Source organism: Pleurodeles waltl, chromosome 2_2, assembly GCF_031143425.1.
Source record: "Pleurodeles waltl isolate 20211129_DDA chromosome 2_2, aPleWal1.hap1.20221129, whole genome shotgun sequence".
In the NCBI taxonomy this organism is placed as follows: Eukaryota; Metazoa; Chordata; class Amphibia; order Caudata; family Salamandridae; genus Pleurodeles; species Pleurodeles waltl.
This window is the reverse complement of record NC_090439.1, coordinates 145872443-145894027: the sequence shown is the minus strand read 5'-3', so window position 1 is coordinate 145894027 and position 21585 is coordinate 145872443.

The following is a 21585-nucleotide window of genomic DNA, read 5'->3' as shown; positions in this document are numbered from 1 at the left end:
AGCCTGAATTCTACACAAAGCTCAGCCAGTGGGAAGGGAGAAGATTATATGAATAGGATGAGGCTGAACATGGAAGCACAAGAATTGGTGGAAGGGACTATGGGTGTGAATAGGTTAGAGTCCTACTCGGAAGAGGAGCTGAGGTATCTATGTCCAAAGATTACGAAGGAAGTGAACAAGGTACATAAAAGCTTGCAGGAAATAGCCGACAAAAACAGGGTTGACATAGACAAGATAAAACACTTGAGCAGAAGCTACAGGTTGGATTTTGGGGCCACAGATTTTGAACACATGAGGTCAGCAGGCATGAAGGCGCACCTTAGAGAACTGCTACAGAGTGCACAAGTGTGGAGGTGTTTAGACAAGTGGGAAAGCAGGTGGGTAAAGAGAAAGGAAAAGAGGAGGGACAGTGCTACAGAGCATAATGAGAAAAGACCACAAAGCAGCGAGACAGTAACCATGTTACCAATGAGGGAGACAGCAGGGGGAAAATTAATACATGTACCATGGCACAGAAGTGACATTCAGTCTTTTACAGATGATTTTCCCAAACTGAGAGAGAAGCCGATCGAATGGTATCAACAGACTGATAGGTTTGTGAAGCTTGCAAAATGTCTCTGGGAAGACCTGAATACTCTCTTTGAGATTGTGGTTCCGGCAGATTTGTGGGAAGATTGCAAAAGAGCTGTAGGTTGGCCGACGAGTGAACCAGAGAGAGACAGGGAGACGGGTGCACCATCACCTATGGTGATGAGCCTGTACTATAAGGTGATTGAACATTTGAAGACGAAGGTAGCCGCGAAAAATGTGGATTGGCAGAAGATCGATCGAACTGCCCAAGAGGCTAAAGAGTCGATTCATAGTTACTATGAGAGGTTGTTGAAGGCGTTCAAGAACTACAGTGGCACGGAGACAATAGAGGCGAAGGACATGCTTCATTTTGTGTTTCGATTTGTGGAAGGGCTGAGACCAGAGATAAGTCAGATGATAAAGTCGCATTTGATTTGCTGGCAGTCGAAACCGATTGATGAGGTGTTGAATTATGCGAAATACTGTAGCGACGAAATTGAGGTGAAACAGAAAAGGTTGAAAGAGAAGGTGATGATGATGCAGCTTAAAGCAGCTCAGACAGGTCTGCAAGGTTTGCAAGGGATGCAAGGGTTCCAACAGCAGGTACCGCAACCGCAGCCGCAGTTGCAGGGAAACATGGCGTTTCAGCCACAGGCCAGAGGCAGAGGCAGAGGAGGTTTTGTGAATAATGGTCCGGATTTTAACACTGTTGTGACCGGTGTGCAGGCAATGAAAAAGGTGATGCCGTGTCACGTGTGCGGAATCGTAGGTCATTGGAAACGCGAGTGCCCGATGGTGGTGCAGGAAGGTGCAGGTGCAGGTATTGGTCAGCAAAACAATGATGTCAATGCATTTCAGACAATGAGGGGACCGAAAATGAGAGGTCCAAACCCAAATTTTCAGACCATAAATCAATTGCAGGGATTACAACCTATGCAGCCGCAGCAGATGCAGATGCCCTGTATGCAGATGACGCAAATGCAGCCAATACAACAGCAGTTACCCACGGTACCTAATCAGCAAATGCAAATACCCTTGGCACCAATGAGTCAGCAGCAAGTGATGGTTCCTCCACAGGTCTCGGGTCAGGTAATGAGTACAAATGGCACCGTGCAACAGTTCCCACTACACAGTGAGAGTGGAATAAACAATGTATGGGAGAGTGAAAGCTCAGAAGAAGAAGGAGATTGTGTGCTTGCAGCATCCTTGGAAGTTGATCAAAAGGGTCCGTACGTAGAGGGAAGAGTAATGGGTCATCGTGTCTCGTTCTTGGTTGACACGGGAGCCACAAGTTCAACTGTTAAGAGCAGTGAAGTACCAAATTTGCCACTCTCAGGGAGGACAGTTCAAGTGGTGGGAGTAGCAAACAGACATCTGACGAACCCAATAACAGATCCGGTACCAGTCAGCATCGGTAACTATCAAGGGGTGCATCAGTTTGTGGTATGTGACTCAAGCCCGATAGCACTGTTAGGAAGAGACCTATTGTGCAAATTGGGTTGTTCGATCATGTGTTCGAACGAAGGAATAACAATACAGACGAGCAGTGATGGGGAAGAAGAGGACAGTGTAGAGGGGGATGAGATGGAAACTGTAGATGAAGAGTACCCTCTGATTTGTCTTTTCCCGATGATAACTGAAGAAGATATTCCAGCAGAATTACGGGAGACAGTCGGAAAGGAAGTGTGGGACATGACAGGGAAAGAGGTGGGATTGATGAAAGGAGTGGAACCAGTGAAAGTGACTGTAAAGCCCAATGCAATCTTTCCCCAGACCCCACAATACCACATGGCACAAGACACCCTCATGAAAGTTGCCCAACTTATTGACGAATTTGTAAAACAGGGGGTACTGAAGGAAGTGTTAAGCAGTCCATGTAATTCACCAATAATGGGACTAATAAAGCCGAGTGGAAAGGTCCGACTTGTGCAGGACTTGAGAAAAATAAATGACATCATAGTCAAATGCTGCCCAGTAGTACCGAATCCAGCTGTGATAATGTTCCAGGTCCCTTGCGATGCTGAGTGGTTCTCAGTCATCGATTTGTCACAAGCGTTCTTCTCGGTGCCTCTTCATGAGGACAGCCAATTTCTCTTTTGTTTCAAATTCCTAGACAGAGTGTACAGTTGGTGTCGAATTCCTCAAGGGTTTTCTGAGTCACCGTCAATCTTCAATCAGATTCTAAAGAAAGATTTGGAAGCATTAGAATTGCCATTCGAGTCAACCCTAGTACAGTACATTGATGACTTACTGGTTGCATCAAAGACAGAAAGTGGCTGCACAGCCGATACCATTGCTCTGTTGAATCATTTGGGAAGGAATGGACATAAAGGGTCTCCTTCCAAATTGCAGTTCTGTCAGAAGAAGGTGAAATACTTGGGTCACCAAATAGAGAAAGGGTCACGGAGAATAATGAAGGAAAGAATAACAAGCGTACTACAGATGAGTCCACCAAAGACAAGGAGGGAGGTGAGGAAGTTTTTGGGAATGGTGGGCTACTGTCGCCAGTGGATTCCCAACTTCTCAACTCTAGCAAAGCCTTTACTGAAGTTGACCCAGAAGGATGCCTTGGATCAAATTGAGCTGAAAGGAGATGAGATGGATGCTTTTGTTGAATTGAAAGAATGCATGTGCAGGGCTCCAGCTTTAGGTATGCCTGATTACACAAAGCCTTTTACATTGTTTTGTCATGAACGTGATGCATGTTCTTTGTCTGTCTTGACTCAAGCCCATGGTGGCGTAAACAGACCAGTGGCGTATTTTTCAGCTACTTTGGATCCGGTCGCAGCAGCACTCCCAGGGTGTCTGCGCGCCGTAGCAGCAGTTGGTATCAGCCTCACTCAGAGTGAAGGAATAGTGATGGGACACCCAGTAACAGTCATGGTCCCTCACTCAGTTGAGATACTTTTGACCCGCTCCCGAACGCAGCACATGACTGGAGCAAGACTCACAAGGTATGAAACGATAATTCTGGGCTCACCGAATGTGCAGCTGAAAAGGTGCACTACGTTGAATCCAGCAACCTTGCTCCCTGGAGAAAATGCTGAAATTGAGAACGCTGAAGACGTCGAGCATGACTGCCTTCAGGTGACTGAATTTTGCACAAAACCTCGACCGGACATTAAGGCCCTCATTCTGACCCTGGCGGTCTTTGACCGCCAGGGCGGAGGACCGCGGGAGCACCGCCGACAAGCCGGCGGTGCTTCAATGGGGATTCCGACCGCGGCGGTAAAGCCGCGGTCGGACCGGCACCACTGGCGGGGTCCCGCCAGTGTACCGCGGCCCCATTGAATCCTCCGCGGCGGCGCAGCTTGCTGCACCGCCGCGGGGATTCTGACCCCCCCTACCGCCATCCAGATCCCGGCGGTCGGACCGCCGAGATCCGGATGGCGGTAGGGGGGGGTCGCGGGGCCCCTGGGGGCCCCTGCAGTGCCCATGCCACTGGCATGGGCATTGCAGGGGCCCCCGTAAGAGGGCCCCTAAATGTATTTCACTGTCTGCTGCGCAACTGCACCCGTCGCACAGCTTCCACTCCGCCGGCTCGATTCCGAGCCGGCTTCATCGTGGAAGCCTCTTTCCCGCTGGGCTGGCTGGCGGTCTGAAGGAGACCGCCCGCCAGCCCAGCGGGAAAGTCAGAATTACCGCCGCGGTCTTTCGACCGCGGAACGGTAACCTGACGGCGGGACTTTGGCGGGCGGCCTCCGCCGCCCGCCAAGGTCAGAATGAGGGCCTAAGTATACTAAGCTTGATGAAAATGACCAAATTCTTTTTGTTGATGGTTCATGTCTAAGAGACGGGATGGGGATTTTGAAAGCAGGATATGCTGTATGTACTGTAACAGGGGTCTTGGAAGCGGGATGGCTTCAAGGAGTCAATTCTGCACAAGTAGCAGAACTTGTAGCCCTTACCAGAGCATGTCAACTGTCTGCATTGATGAAAGTCACCATTTACACTGATAGTCAGTACGGGTTTGGGATTGTGCATGACTTTGGACAACTGTGGTCACAGAGAGGTTTCCTGACTTCTTCAGGATCCCCAGTGAAGAACGGGGAGAGGATAAGGGAATTGTTACACGCCATTCAAGTGCCAGCCGAAGTTGCAGTGGTAAAGTGTAGTGCTCATACGAAAGGACAGGACTATGTTTCTTTGGGAAATGCATATGCGGATCAAGTCGCAAGATTTTGTGCCTTGAACTGTATATTACTAAGAGATGAATGGAATTCAATAAGTGAGCCAGAACTCGAACCAGCTGAAGCATTTGCCTTGAAGGTCGTAGATACAATAGATGAATTAAAAGCATTACAAAATAATGTCAGGGAGGATGAAAGAGATTCCTGGATTAAATCACAATGTATAAAAAGACCAGACGAGTTATGGGTTTCACATGAGGGAAAATTTGTTTTGCCAAACAGTCTCTTATCACAGCTTGCGCGGTTCTATCATGGGCAGGCTCACCTAGGGAGAGATGCCATGATAAGATTGTTCAAAACTGATTGGTTTAACCCCAGATTTCGTCAAGCTGCAGAAGCAGTTTGCCATCGATGTGTCACTTGCCAGCAGATGAACCCAGGAAAGGGAACATTTGTGAACGCGAGCCACATTGGTAGGGCAAACGGGCCTTTTAGTCGTATGCAGATGGACTTCATTGAGATGCCTGTGCATGGAGGTCTGAAATATGTGTTGGTGATTGTGTGCATTTTTAGTCACTGGATTGAGGCATACCCTACACGTAGAAATGATAGCCTTACAGTTGCAAAGCTATTGTTGAGGGAGTTAATACCACGTTTCGGATTCCCGATCTCTTTAGAATCAGATAGGGGAAGTCACTTCAATAACGAGGTGATAAAGTTACTTTGCGAAGCGCTGAACATTGAGCAAAAGCTGCATTGTAGCTATCGCCCTGAAGCATCAGGACTGGTGGAGCAGATGAATGGTACATTGAAATCAAGAATGGCGAAAATATGTGCATCGACAAATCTGAAATGGTCTGACGCATTGCCCTTGGTGCTAATGTCAATGAGAAACACCCCTGATAGAAAGACTGGATTGTCTCCGCACGAAATTCTCATGGGCAGGGCTATGAGACTTCCTGCAGTTCCCGCAAATGCGCTTTTGAATATTACAGATGATATGGTGTTAGACTACTGCAAGGGGCTGGCTGACGTGGTTCGCTCTTTCTCTCACCAGGTGGAAGCGACCACCTTGCCACCGATTCAAGGTCCAGGACACGCACTGAAAGCAGGTGACTGGGTCGTGGTAAAGAAGCACGTGAGAAAATCGTGTCTGGAACCCCGTTGGAAAGGCCCTTTCCAAGTGATCCTGACGACAACTACCGCTGTGAAGTGTGCGGGAGTTCCCAACTGGATTCACGCCAGTCACACAAAGAAGGTGTTGTGTCCCACAGATGAGGAAGTTGAAGTGCTGAAACTGCCAGTGACTGACAAAACAGTGCTGAGTGCTGAAACAGAGCAAAACCGAACTGAAAGCGAACAGGCAGAAACGGGAGAGAAAGAGATATTCTCTGAGGACGAAGAGACCAACTCGTTGGGGGAGACCAAGGAGAAAGTTCAGACAGCGACGAAGCAGCTGAAGGCGACAAAGAACCTGAAGCAGCTGAGGGTAGCAAAGAGCCTGAAGCAGCTGAAGGTGATAAGGAGCCTGAAGCAGCTGAAAGTGATAAAGAGCCTGACGAAAGTAACGGTGACGAAGGGCTCGAAAAAGGTGAAAAAGCAGGAGAGCCTGATCAGAGGAGGGCTTTCCCAGAAGCAGACGGTATAGAAAAAGAAAAAGAGAACGTGATTGATTCCCCAGAAGGAGGGGACAAGGCAGAACAGAACGAAAAGGTTCAAGCTTCCACAGAAAAGATCGCAGGTCCATCAAATGGACACGGTGCAAAGAGGAGACTAAGTATATCACCAATAAAAGAAAGGGCTAAAGAAAGTTTGAACGACGGAGAAAGGCCAAAGGTTAAAGAGAAAAGAAAGGAAGTGACTGTTGTGGAACAATCCTCAAGTGAAGAAAAAGACTTGACAAAAGAGGAAAGTACCAGCGAAGCAGAATCGAAAAGAGAAGCAAAATTGAAAAGGAAAAGGATACCAAACAGGAGATATTCCGGTCCTGAATGGGCATATGTAGTCAATGACGATTGGACTGACAAATTTGTATCTCTAAGCATCGAGAACGAAGAAGAGGAAGAGATACCAATAGAAAAGAAAAGTTTTATGGACTCTGTCGATTGAAAGGGTAATAAATGATATTGCTTGCTACAATCTACCGTGATACAACCAGCTGAGACATTGCTAAACCGGATGAGACATTTGCTGAACTGATAAAAGACTGAGTTATTGCCGAATAGAGACTGAGTTATTGCCGAATTGAGACAAATGCTGCTAACCGATAAGTGACTGGCCTCTTGAAGAAGACGGTGTGAACATTGTGCTCGCTCAGCTTTGTAACTGAATTGCTAAATAGTTTCTTTTACAAGTGCTTCTAGCTCTCTGATTCTATACAGATCATGACGCAAAACAATAGAAAGAAATATTGTAAATATGTGTGTATAGGCTTGATAATTGCATGTGTACTAATAATAATGGCAATTGTGCTTGGAATACATGGTAAGACTGAGAATGAGAAAATAGATGCTTCTACTCTTGCTCCTGTTACTGTCACCGAACTAACCGCATTGAAAAGACTAGCATTGGATGAGAGACTCTTGCACGATAAGAAAGAGCTTTCGTATAACGTTTTCTATCGCTTGCTAACAGAATATGTTGAGACTATGGATGCAAAAGATTGTTATGTGTGTACACAGATACCGACATCAGTGAAGGAAGGGGTGACTTATCACCACATGCCTCTTACATACGGGATTACATGTAGTATAGTAATGTCTAGGTTTTATGGTCAAACTAACATACAGTATTTTTACTCAAATTATGATGTTACCTTTGCATATGTTCCTATAATAGCGCAGCTAAGCCAGATTGCTAAAGATTGGGATGCTAAAATAATGAGGGAATTTTTCGAGCCAATGCAACCTTTTGAAACGGCTCACGCTCATAGGGAAAACCTTACCTGTTCGCTCTCTGCAGTAGAAATAAGCTTTTTAGATCGCACAGATGATAGAAGGGCACAAATGAAGGCGAAATTAGAAAAAGAGCTACATAAGAGGACTTCAGTAGATAATTATGATTTTGCTGCAATAAAGACACAAGGGAAAATAGCTTTAGATGCTTGGCATGTAGGGAAATTTTTTATATATCAAGGTGAATCTTATTATGACAACATTTTTGTAGGAGCGAGTGAGTGTAAACATACGTTTATTTTTAAGGCCAAATGGACATTCATGATGGACGGACTTGACCCTGTCATTCCAGGTGTATATTACATTTGTGGGTATAATGCCTATTATCGTCTTCCAAAGGGATGGTGGGGGAGATGTTATTTGGGTATAGTGTTCCCAAAGGTTTATCAACTGGATGACCTATCGATGATTCAAAAGACACCTGGATCCCATCGTATCCAGAAAAGAGAGACCGCAGCTGCTGTGGTAGGAGATATATTTGGAGCCATGATTCCTTCATTGGGAGTTGTGCTGAATTCCATCAAAATAAGAAAGTTGTCTACTATAGTGGATAACATGTTGACAAAGTTTTCAGGTGCTATAATCCTGATAGATGCTGAACTTGCAGCGGAAAGAGCTATGACTCTTCAAAATAGGCTTGCTTTAGACATTCTTTTAGCAAAGGATGGTGGCGTTTGCAAAATGCTTGGTGCACGACACTGTTGTACATATATTCCTGACAATAGTGTGAAAATTAAAACTATGCTTGCTAATCTAACAAAAGAAAGTGCAGATTTGAAGGAATTGAAAGAACCAGGAGTGTGGGAGAAGGTTGGAAAAGTACTTGCTTCAGTAGGACATTGGATTGGGGGAATTTGGAATGGAATATTGCTGAAAATAATAGAGGGAATTTTAATAGTTATAATTTGCATATTTGGAATTTGGGGAATAAAAAGGGGAATAATAATGATTATGGAAAGAATTAAGAGAAGAAAAGAAGAGAAAATTATGAAAAGAATGGCAGAAGAATACAAAGCGCAAACTAGGGGAATTAAAAGGAAAAGGGAACTGACAGAATTTTAATGGAATAAAATTTGTGGGCATGGTTTGGTGTGATAACAAGTAGTCATCAGAGGAGGGATTGATGAAGCAGAAATTGAAGGTTTTACATTTATTAGCGCATAGACGTAGTGTGAAATAATCATGTGTGACTTTAACCGAACTAATAAAGATTGTACGGGGACAAAATGTGCCCTCAGAGTAGTTTGCCAACATTTATAAGCGTGCTTTATATAACGTGGTGTATTAGAATTGCACTAATCCGACATAATCATAAACGTGTGCTACGATTTGCTCGTTAGAAATGTTTTAGTTTAGCATAACTTTAGCGGAGGCTTTGGCCTAGTTGCCTGGTCTCACGGTTTAGATGCTCGTATTTTTCCAATGTGCTATTAAACGTGTATTTCTGCTTGAAGCTGTACTTTTCCACTGAGACCGTTCACATGCTTATCTTAAGGTTTCGTGCCAGCCTGGCATATTTTCTCTTTACTCCAAGGTCGATTTGCAGGTGCGGACAATGGAGGCTCTGAAAGTGAGCTAATTGGTATAAAATGTTGCAACTTGCGTACCCATCTCCAAGGATAATGTATGCTTAAGTAAAAGCTTGAGAACTGTCGTTTTGATTGGATAATTTGAAGCTAACCTATGAACCCTCCAATGGAAGACCCTACTGGATTTGAACTGTTGTCTATAAAACCCAGGTGCACGAGAAGAAGGTAACCATTGCGCTATCATCCACCATTACCAGCTCGATACCCGCCATTTTGTAGACTTCGTAGCTATTATGGCCCACTTTGCTACGACGCCATTTTGAGAGACTTTGATGCTTTCTCTAATCGAGAGAAAGAGACTTTAAATGATTCTGGCCCTAGAGACTTTATCTTTGATTTGTCCCTTGCATGAAGTAGTAGTTTTACCTTGCCGCCGTGAGGCAATTGCCCCGTCCACCCCTGCCCTTTTGCCCCTTTTGCCCCGTCCCATGCTGATCGAGAAACGGTACCTGTGAGACGAAGACTTCCTTGAATGCTGATCGTAATTGGTAAATATGAAAGGAAATTGTACAATTGCATTGTGTTTCTTTTAGGTAACCAACTGCTGATTTTGATAAGAGCCCTAGTTAGGAGTTTTTCTAAATTAATGTTGCTAAATTGTTTTTGCATGAAGTCCCACATGCCGATGCTAATTTGAGGTTAGACGAGGATTCCATATGTCGCACGATGCAATTTGTGATCTTGTTATGCTGACTAAATGTATGCAATTAGTTCGTTACAGATTATCGTATTAGTGATTTGCATTGCTATTATCGAATGCCTTGTGATTCAAATTGTACATAGATTGCACCTGTTTCGCCGCTATGGACAGCTATTAATGTTCATTTATGTTTATCATTTGGTGTTGAGACACATCTATGTCGTGCTAGCTTTGTTAATATAGGGAAATAAATTCACTAACTTTGAATAAACTGGTGTGGTTATTCCTGACTGAAAGGTCAGTGTTCGCCGAAATGTATTCTGGATTAATTGTTAAGTGTTATGTTGATCAAGGTATTGCTTATGTTCGTTATTGATTATTGATTTGATTAAATTGATCGATTAAGAGTACAGAGAGTCCCACTTAGTCAAAAGATTCATCGGCCTAAAGAGCGTCCGAACACAGGTAAATTATTACTACGGACCACTCTATCAGGATCCATCATTGGTTTCATGCCCATTTCTGTCACTGACTGGAAGGTTGCTGAAAGCACATAAAATCGTAAAAATGGGGTATGTCCCAGTAAAATGGCAAAATTGTGTTGAAAAATTGGGTTTCCTGATTCAAGTCTGCCTGTTCCTGAAAGCTGCGAAGCTGGTGGTTGTAGCACCGCAAACCCTTTGTTGATGCCATTTTCAGGGAAAAAGCCACGAGCCTTCTTCTGCAGCCCCCTTTTCCCATTTTTTTGAAAAAAAGGAGATTTTCACTGTATTTTGGCTAATTTCTTGGCCTCCTTCTGGGTAACCCACAAAGTCTGGGTACCTCTAGAATCCCTAGGATGTTGGTAAAAAAGGACGCAAATTTGGCGTGGGTAGCTTATGTGAACAAAAAGTTATGAGGGCCTAAGCATGAACTGCCCCAAATAGCCAAAAAAAGGCTCGGCATAGGAGGGGGAAAAGGCTTGGCAGCGAAGGGGTTAAAGGTGTCTGCTTCTTTTTACCTTCATCACTTTTGTTATGGTTTTAAGTAATTAAACAATAAACTTTTACTTACTTTACTATATCTTGAGATGGTGGGGGATCTGCACCTAGGTAAATTGGCTTCAGCACTGATCCAATATGAATTTCAAAATGAGTTGAAACTCAAAATGATGTACTAATGAAAATTGGAATGGAGCTAATTTTGACCTTAAAGAAGTTTGATTTTGACGCAGTTGCTTTGGAAAGCATTAAGACCTGAATGCCCTGAAGCAGTTTACTTTCAAAGGGAGGCTTGATCTTTATTAAATAAAAAGATAACAAAAGGTAATACTCTACATATGTTTGTCATACCGATTTGGCCAACTTTGTAACCAAAGAGAATGTCCTCATTTAGGGCCATATTTATACTTTTTGACGCAAAACTGCGCTAACGCAGTTTTGCGTAAAAAAAATTAGCGCTGGTTAACGCCATTCTGAAGCGCCATGCGGGCGCCGTATTTATTCAATGACATTAGCCGGCGTTAGCCGCAGGCACTGCCTGGTGTGCGTGAAAAAAAATGACGTACACCAGGCAGCGCCGGCGTAGGGGAATATGGAGCTTGGGCACCAAAAAATGGGGCAAGTCAGGCTGAGGCAAATTTTTCGCCTCAACCCGATTTGCGCCATTTTTTTCGACTCCCAACCCCCATTGAAATGACTCCTGTCTTAGCAAAGACAGGAGTCATGCCCCCTTGCCCAATGGCCATGCCCAGGGGACTTCTGTCCCCTGGGCATGGTCATTGGGCATAGTGGCATGTAGGGGGGCACAAATCAGGCCCCCCTATGCCACAAAAAAAAAAAATAATACTTACCTGAACTTACCTTAAGTTCCCTGGGATGGGTCCCTCCATCCTTGGGTGTCCTCCTGGGGTGGGCAAGGGTGGCAGGGGGCATGGGAGGGCACCTCTGGGCTCCTTCCGAGCCCACAGGTCCCTTAACGCCTGTCTTGTCCAGGCGCTAAAAAACGGCGCAAAAGCGGCTGGACGTCATTTTTTTTGACCCGCCCGCTCCCGGGCGTGAATTTTGCCCGGGAGTGTAAATACGGCGCACATGCCTCGGAGTCACTTTTTTAGACGAGAACGCCTACCTTGCATATCATTAACGCAAAGTAGGTGTCCACGCTAAAAAATGACGCAAACTCCATGGACTTTGGCGCTAGACGCGTCTAACGCCAAAGTATAAATATGGAGTTAGTTTTGCGTCGGAATTGCGTAAAAAAAACAACGCAATTCCGGCGCAAACAGAGTATAACTATGCCCCTTAATATCAACAGTAAGAAGGGAGAGTAAGAAATGCAACCTGGAATTTTACCTTTTTCATTCAAATGTTATAAAAAGTGTTTATACTTAGGTTCTACCTCCGGATTGTATACATTCAGGAAACAAGGTGGTTTAAAGTATTGTGCTCATGTGGAAACACTTATTAACATGGGTGCCCTGTTGGTGCAGGGTGGTTTTGTTGAGTAGAATTCTAGCAAAAAACTGCTAAAAAGCTGCATTTTGAAGCAGTTGTCCAGCACCAGATTTTGGCTTGCTGTGTTTGGGGGTGCTATGAATTTTCCATAATAGCCAAACTTAACTTGCAGCCTTTTAGATTTGGGATGTCCAAAGCAGGTAAGTGTTGATACGTTCATAAGTTAGCAGCCATGTCCATCAAATGTTTCTTGGTTTTGCACGTACTACTGTCATGAATGGATTAGAATCCTTATGGGATGGTTCTCTTTTCAAAGTCTTTCCAGACTACTAGCCAGACACAGCCTTTGTGACTGATGACTTTCACAACAGGGTCATCTCCACCCTGGAGCACCCACAATAGATGCACAAAAAGGTGTGAGGTGCATTTGCATCTCCTGCCCTCCAGCCAGTGAAGTGTAGGTAATACACTTTACCTTTCTGGGAAATGGTACTCACGCTCTATCTAGTACAATGCAAGCAGGAGACATTCAAATGGATCCCATCCCACTTTGCTTTGTAATTAATATACTGGAACTAATCACATTAACTGACAGAAGCCAATAACACTGGACTAACCTCTAATCTTGGATTCCAGAGCAGTGTGCTGCCAGGCGTTACCACTTCAATGCCTCAGCAGCTGTAGTAAGCACAATATAAATGAAATTACAATAACAATATACCTGTAATTTTTATTTTTTGTGTGATTTGTATGGGAAAAATTGTCATATATTCTGCCAAGTACTCACTGTGTTAAGTTTTGCCAAAAGTACATCACCAAAGAAGTTTTGGTAGCAATAGCAGCAAGCAGGATAGTTTCTGTAATAAATTACTAGATTATTAATTTACAGAAACAAGAGCAACATGCAAGTCTGTTGGCCCTCTTTTCAAATAGGAAACCTTTTGCTTCAAGAAATAATTTCTGTAAACCACAAACCAAAACTCACACACATATAATATATATGGGGTAGTCTTGAATTCCTACTTTTACCTTACAGTGTATCATTTACCAATATGTTGCATGCCTATTGTCCATTTGCATGTGGCGCAGTAGTTGACCATGCATAATCCTGATGGGCTTTTATTGTACTTGTGTAATGCTTACATCTATGTCTAACAGTTCCTGTATCAAAGTATCAGAGAGAAGATGCAGTTATGCTTGTTCAACACCCCAAACCCACACCCTTTTGACAATAGCATTTATGAATTCCTCACCTTCTGACCATGTGAATTGTAACTATGGTGAGCAGTTCTAGTTTTCTGTAGTGTGTTATGGTTGGTCACCGGGTACACCTGTGGCATATACTGTTATTGACTTATTGAGAGAGCATGGGCACTTATGTTATGGCAGGGTCTTGCCATAGTCAAATGACTGAAATGTTAGCAAGTATTAGGCTGTCCTAGCTTACAAGGCCCAGCATGTGCACAGTACCTGACATGTGGACACATCTCTTGGTTATTTACTGGAGACTGGGACATATGTGTCCTAGTGATGGAATTTGAGGGATAAGAGTTGAGAAGTGTGTTACAAAGGCTTCATCTTTATATGCTTGTTGGCTTGTCTATTTGACAACTTCTGCCTAGCTGCTAACACTTCTTGTTTCCCTTTGTTCTTGCCTGTTTTATTCCCCTGTGCCCTCTTTGAAGTGCTTTCAAAGGTGCTTTAGCAAAATGTAGTAGCTAGCCTCATTGCCGATCTGCAGTGCTAGGTGTCCTGTGGGTACTTTAGAGATCATAGGCCATTTGACAAAGTCAACTGTTAATCATGGCTTTTTTCTTTGTTGTTCCCATTTATTCCTGTCTGTAGATAGTCACAGATCTTTGATTAATGGGTTTGAGTCTATGACTCCTGCATATAGTGTGTATTAATTTTCCAGGTAAAGGTTGGTCTTTAGCTTACCCCTAACATTTATTTAGATTACCACAGTGCAAAATGGAAGTTTCATAGGTCCTTGTGAAATTTTCTGTGGTTTGATCCCTGGTGGCAGAGTGGTCCAAGGCATATATCCCACATCTAGAACCCACCACTGAGATGTTTGAGAGGGTGAAGATTTTTGACAATGTGTATAGCCTTGAACAAGGGTACCAGTGACAGGGGATACTTGTTGGAGTGGATTTGCTGGCATCAGTATGACATCACCAATGTCAAATGGACTGTGAAAATTCCAAGCATCAGTCAAAGAACAAGTATAGAAACTGACCCATGCAAAATCATTAAGAGAGTAGTAGGGATTTGGTATGCAGCCAGTGGTGCCTTTTAGAGCACACTTTTGCATATAATTTACTAAACCATGGTGTGGTGCCATTTCCAGAAAGCACCACAAATTGCACTGTCATCCAGTATTACCTATAAAAATGTAAAATTATAAAGCAAATAAACAATAATGTTTGAAACAGTGAGTTGCAGCAAGTATTTCTCATTTGCACCTAACCAGTGTCTTGATTTGCTTTGATACAATTAAATCCTTGCTTTCATTACACAACTGAGTTACAAAAATTAAAGCAGTTCATTTGTGTTTTCCTAACTGCTGGTATGTTTTGAAATATTTATACAGTTAATTTACAGTCATTGAAATGTTGTGTTATAACAATTACAAAAAACCTGATGTCCCATATCCTTACTCTTCACACTCCCTTTGTCCCAGCAAGATTGTCAGATAATTCGCTTTATAAAAAGCCTCTAACTTTGCAGTCAGGGAAAGAAAAGTAATAACCAATCTCCTACATGAAAGAATAAGCAGCAATTTGTCCTCTGCCTTTGAAGCATAGCAAATGTGACAGGACAAAAATAATGTGAAGGCCTCTATTTTGTCCACTTTTCTTCTGAACGCAGGCTTGTTTTTTTGTTGGTGCTGCAGCACTCCCAGCAACACCATTTCCAGCATACTAAGCCTTACTGTGTAGACATACTCCTACAGTGAATTGCAAATATATATGCATTTCCCAGGTGTTTTCCACAAGTAAATACAGGCAGTTTTTACCTGTCGAAATTCAACTGGGGAAGTTGTGGGTAGTTGATAATAATTGTGAAACTCAGAATTCTGATATTTCTAGTAAAGAGAGTTACTAAACACAATTGGATTTTAACTCACCACCCATGAATAAAGTATTGGTTTACTTGGTAAATTACCCTTTGTTTTTTATAATGTTGAGATCTACTACTGTTGTGTAAACGCTTAAAACATTTGTCCTCATTTCATAATTTCAAATAAAAAATATTTGTACCTTTCTAGTACAAAATAAATTTGCCCAAATACCTTTATTTGTAACAAATGCACGCACAGACACATATTGACACATTTAGACCAACCGATGGAAAGGCCAAATTATTTGTTGCGGTCACAGTAAAAATCAAAGGGAAATGTTTATGTAGGATTTGTGTCGCCCTTGTGCCACGCAATGGGGCTTAAGAGTGATGCACCACTTAAGTTTGATTTATCAAGCCAAGCAGGGCCATCTTGCGTGCTCTTCCCTGACTTGATAAATCAAGAGTAACAGAGCACAGGGCAAATTGCTGCTTTGTTTTAGTCTGCCCCATGTAAGAGCTCTATGGGTGAAGTGTGGGTTTTCCCACACATCCACCCATAGATTTTGGTGCATTCTCAGATTTATCATCAGTAGTAAACCTGGGAATGTGTCAAAATGCTATGCCTCACCTGGTGAGGCGTAACAAGGAGAAATATCTATATTTGTCCTAGCTACTTCCTCTTTCTAAGTGGACTGCATTCTGCAGCACACATATAAAGAGGAAAATGCCTCTGGGGGTTGTTTTTGTTCAGGAAGGTGACCCTTTCTGCACAAAAACAATCCTGATTACAATGCAGGCACTCTTGCACAATAGTATATTGTTAAGAATATTATTAAGTTCCTGCCCTTTCCCTATCACGCAGCACAGTGCAACAAGGTGACTTGCTGCCCTGCGTGATACTTTCCCCTGTGCTTTTTGACGCGCAGGTTTCATTTTGAGTCACGTGATAGAAGAAAACAGCTGGGGACAGACATGCAAAGTTTACTTATTGTGATTGTATCTTATTGTCCAAATTTAACTCCTGGTGTTTTTAGTAGGTGTATGTTCAATTATTCACAACTACTGTATGTAATAAACAGTAGTATGTAAAGCATAAATATAACACTGCTGACATCAATATACTATTTAAAGCCATTCAGGACGGAGAGGAGGGGCACAATGGCCCACTTATGGATTTCCACTCATTAATTATGGTGCACATCATACTCGGGGAAATAGCTTTGTACAATTGGACATCTGCATCTATACTATTTATGTCATATAAATAAATGTGCCCCAACAACTTCTTGTTTAGAGCAAGTGTACTAATAAACACACATTCAGCCACTTATTTCTGCTAGGTAAAATGTTATGTTATTACCATGTTAGAGCATAACTGACATGAGAAAGTACTGCTCACTGTGTCATGCATGTTATGGTGACTTTACTGAATAAAGTAACTCTGCTAATGATCAGGATGTCTTTTCAGAGTGATGATACCTTAATCCACAATTTAACCCCTTACATACTGCTTCTGGGTAAACTGCTTCATCATAATTACTACACATGACATTAGAACATTAGGTACAAGCTGAACTGCAGAGAGTAATATACTACTTATTACCATTGTTGAAGCATACTCGCCGTACCCAACAATCACACTCTATATTATATTACACTCTGTGCATCTGCTTTAATATGAATACATGCCGTAAAATTACTTTTTGACATAACAGAAGAAACATATGTACATGTTAAGTTACAGGACACTTTTAGTTGTCTGCATTTAATGCAGTGAACATTTCACATTTCTAACAGGGAGCACGTAATTTCATAAAGAGATGAAAAGCTTTTGAACAAATTAGTGAAACCTGTGATGATAAAACATTCTTAGTTGAACTAAAAATTATCAGTGGTCTTCTCTCTGTGAAATGCGCGATTATGCATACTGACAGCATGCTACAATGTATATCAAATATGTTTCAATTGTGGTGTAGTAGACATTACTAGAGAATAAATTGAAAAACAAATTACAAAAACGATCAGTTAGATTGTAGGCTGTGAAATGAGAAATTGAATGACATTATTTTCAAATATGAAGACCAGATTTGTAAGGTGATGTTCAATTGAATTAGGTGCTTTACAAAGAACAGATAAGTGATTTGAATATTTCATGTTCATAGAGTTGAATAATAAACTAAAACATTTTCCCGAAACTGCCTAAAATATACATGCACAATTTATAGTTCCTACTTAAAAGAACTTCTCTTACCAGTCGAAAAGAAATTTTACCTTGATTAAATTCAATTTTGAGTACAACACGGTTCTGACATCATTACTTATTCAAGACAGAAAAACGACAGAGTGTAACAAAGAGAAGGAGAGAGACAGAAAGACAGGTCGGGAGCAGGACAGGCAAAGAGATATTAGCGAGATACACAAAGCTAGACATGGCAAGAGTGAAGGACGGAAAGGGGAGGATAGACAGACACTGTGGCAGGAATGATAACTCAGCGTACCTCTATTCATGTATGACCTGGTGACTAACCACCGAAAACAATTATTGGAAGCCCATGGTACGGCCCCATGCATAGGCTGCATATTGGTACAGAACCCATGCTGATGCATTGTATGGATTTGCAAAATAACCTTATTTGGCATAAGCATCACTACATAACGTCAGCTATTTCTGATTCGAATGCTGATCAACGATTCTTTGCAGTTCATGCACCTTGCACCTAATCATCTGAGAGCTCTGGACACTCATGTCCCCTATAGAACTAGCAAATGTACACTGATCATGGAAGTCAAGTTATGACTGTTTCCAGGGTGATTAAAAAAATACAAGAGAGCACAACGCATAGCACTGACTCAGTAGCCTGACACTCAACTGTAACCAAACCAGATGCCATAGGAGACCCCATATGAGATTATGAAAGCTGTGGGGACTCCAGATCGAAGACATGGCCTAACTAACACCAAGAGCCAGCAGCTAGTCTCCAGCTATCGGGATGCATTTCAATGATGGCCAAGACACTATCGACCTCAACAATCAAGTCGCACAAGAGGCCAGAATACGCACTATGGGAGCACCAACACCTTCCGCAACTCTGCTGACATTATCACCAGAAAATTTGTGGAGCAGTAGGAAATAATACCAGGATACCACAGTAGCACACAAGTTGGTCTAGGCATGGAGCTGGACCAATTTGAACATCACAGTTACAAAACATCTGCATAGGTAGACCAGTAGTCATTCTTTTGAATGTTCCCATAACTAGAACATAACAGAAGGGATTTTTTTGTTTTTAAAAAAAGAAACAATTTAACTTGTGTCACAGAATTGGGTATCTGAAAACTGGCACCTCCTCACAAATAAAGATAGTACTAAGTGAGGTAGAGAGAAAAGTAATGAGCATAATCCACCTGAGAAAAAATAATGATGTAGAATTCAGAGAAGTTATTCTATAAAAAATGACTTTTTTTATTGTGTATGGTCAACAACAGCTTGGAAATCCTTACTACCAACTATTGAATTTTGATTACATCAATTGGTGAGAATTCTAACAATGCTGCATGGTGGAGGAGAGTTACAATTTTTAACACTCAGGTTAGCAATCAAATTTGCTGCACTCCATTTAGCAAGGAAGAAAAAGTAGTACGGGACATATGTATTAAGACTGGCCTGCTACTGCTTTCATTCACTATACTGGCTCTCTTATAGGCTGCCTTGCATGATGCACAGCCTCATAGATGTGAGATTGCGCTATAAACCATAGGATTTTTAATATAAGCATACCCTGGCAGTACAAATTCCTTTGTCTAAACAAATATTCAAGGATCCCACAAACCATATATGTGCAGTGCACGTCAGAACAAGAAAAAAACCCACTAGTTAGCACCTGGTTCAAGTAGACATTCGTTTTTGATGCAACTCCTGTGTGGCTATCCAAGTAGATCGTGCTTTGTCACAAAAAGCATGACTGTTTGCACTATAATGCCTCAGTGATGCTCCCTTAATGCAAAGTCATGGAAAGCAGTACAAAGCTCATTTGTGCTGAAAAAAGGCACCTTTGTAGCTGTGGCAGCTGGTGGAAATTGAAAGGGGTGGGGCATCTATTATATACATTTAACATGTGGGAGCATTTCACTTTAGTACTCAGTTTATATCACTATAACTGGAGCCATTTACTAAAAAAGTTAATAAATGCTTCTCATCATAGTGATACATACTGATGTACTAAAGGGAGATGCTGCTACATGTAAAAAAGCATAGAAGAGACTAGAGCACTTTTAAATATGTCACTTCAGGATGCACACATCTTGAACCCACATATTTAAAAGTGCTCCCATGTATGCCTTTAAATGCAGGAGCATTTTACTTTAGTACATCAGTTTATATCATTACAGTGAGAGGTATTTATTAACAGTTTTAAGAAATGCCTCTCATTATAGTGATATAAATACCCCCGCCTGATACAAAAGGAACACTTTTAAATAAATGAGTTCCGCATGGGTGCTCTGCTGTGCCAGCCCGCGGTTTGTTTTTATTGTTTCTAAAACACCAACAACGAATCACAGGCTGCAGGCATGATGGAAAGCCTTCATTCCCTGGTCCTACTTACCTGGAAAATCCTGCTCTGGAGCACGCACGGCAGCCTGCAACAGGGTGAGCTACTGCGCTTCTATTCCAGGATGGGAGGCTTGAGAGAGCCAAGAATGTCCTCTCGGCTTCTGATGCAAAAGCATGCATGTGGTTCTAGGTCACAGAATTTACTTTCTCTGTGACCACACATTTCTGCAATCCTTCACAGGCTGCAAGAAACACCATTTCCCAACACGTCACAGGTAATGAGTTGGGAAAGCTTGTTGCTTGAAGCCTGTGAGAGTGATTGACAGGCAGTCCCTGGAATATAGGGCTTATGCTCTAGCTGCCCGGGACTGATGGTAAATGCGACACTGTTGTCGTCATGAATGGAAGGTGTTTTCAGACCTGCAAACAGTGCACGCCAGGGCTGGCGCTACGTCAGCCGTTAGCCCGCATAGTGATTCTTTTTTTAAGAAGGAAAATTCTGAGGGACACGCACTCATTAGAGCATATGTCCCACTCGAAAGTGCCTGTCTGCATCACTCTTATTGCAGCAAATCAGAGAGCCACTTAAGCAGCACCCCATGGGCTTATGGCCCTTATTTAATAAATAAAAAAATAAAAAAAACGTATATGTATATTAATTGCTCTTTGAAATTACCATCCATATAACTTGAAAAAGGAGGTGGGCGGCGTCCTTTTGGGGCAGCCGCTGCTGCTTTCTAGTGCAAAATACTTTTTGCGCTGAAAAGTAAATTCTAATGCGTTGCTTTGTGTTACTTTGAGTGAATTAGCATCACTTTGCTAGTATCAGTAAATCTCGTCCTGAATGTCTGCATCAGTGCATAAGGAAACAAACGTATATAACTAAATACATTGAGATGAACCTCAACTAAGTTGCATCTGAACACACATTAAAAGATCTAGCAGCTGCTTCTGATTTTTGCAAACATTGTATTTTATTTTTTATTTTTTATTCGGTGTCCTAATTGCTTTCATATTCACTAACACCCAGAGAATCGGAGATTTCTTTCCCGTACGAATTACACCTTGTTGCTTGTGCAAAGTATATAAAATATTCAAACTAAATTAGCAAATACAGGTAAGTAGAAAACATACTGTACTTTCGTAGTCATCCAATGAATTCTAATAACCATATATATCAACAAGCACATTAACAATGTATGATTGTTCAGAACGGTGAATGATTCAAAAGAACAATGCAATTATTTCTGATTTTTCATTTGTAGCTTACGGTATCTCTAAATGCTATTTGACATTCATCAGACTCATATTTTAATAATGGCTGCAGGAAAACAGCCTGAAAGGGCAAGGAGTATTACAACGTTAATTGCTTCTCTTTATAATGTTGGTTCTTTTACATTTTTCATTTATTTATTTATTTGTGCCCGGAAACTGCAGCGTTGCTAAATGTTCTACTTTGGATGTTGTAATCAATAACTTTTTCTGTGTGGGCGCAACTTTTAAATTAACATTTGTATACGGTTGGTAGCTGTTTTGAAGAGGTAATCAACAGTTTGAGCATGTAAAAACAGCACTTCTGGAAACGGATGATATTTTTCAGAAAGGCTGGTTCAAGATTGAAATCAAAATTTAATTGTAGGCTTCTTTTTAAA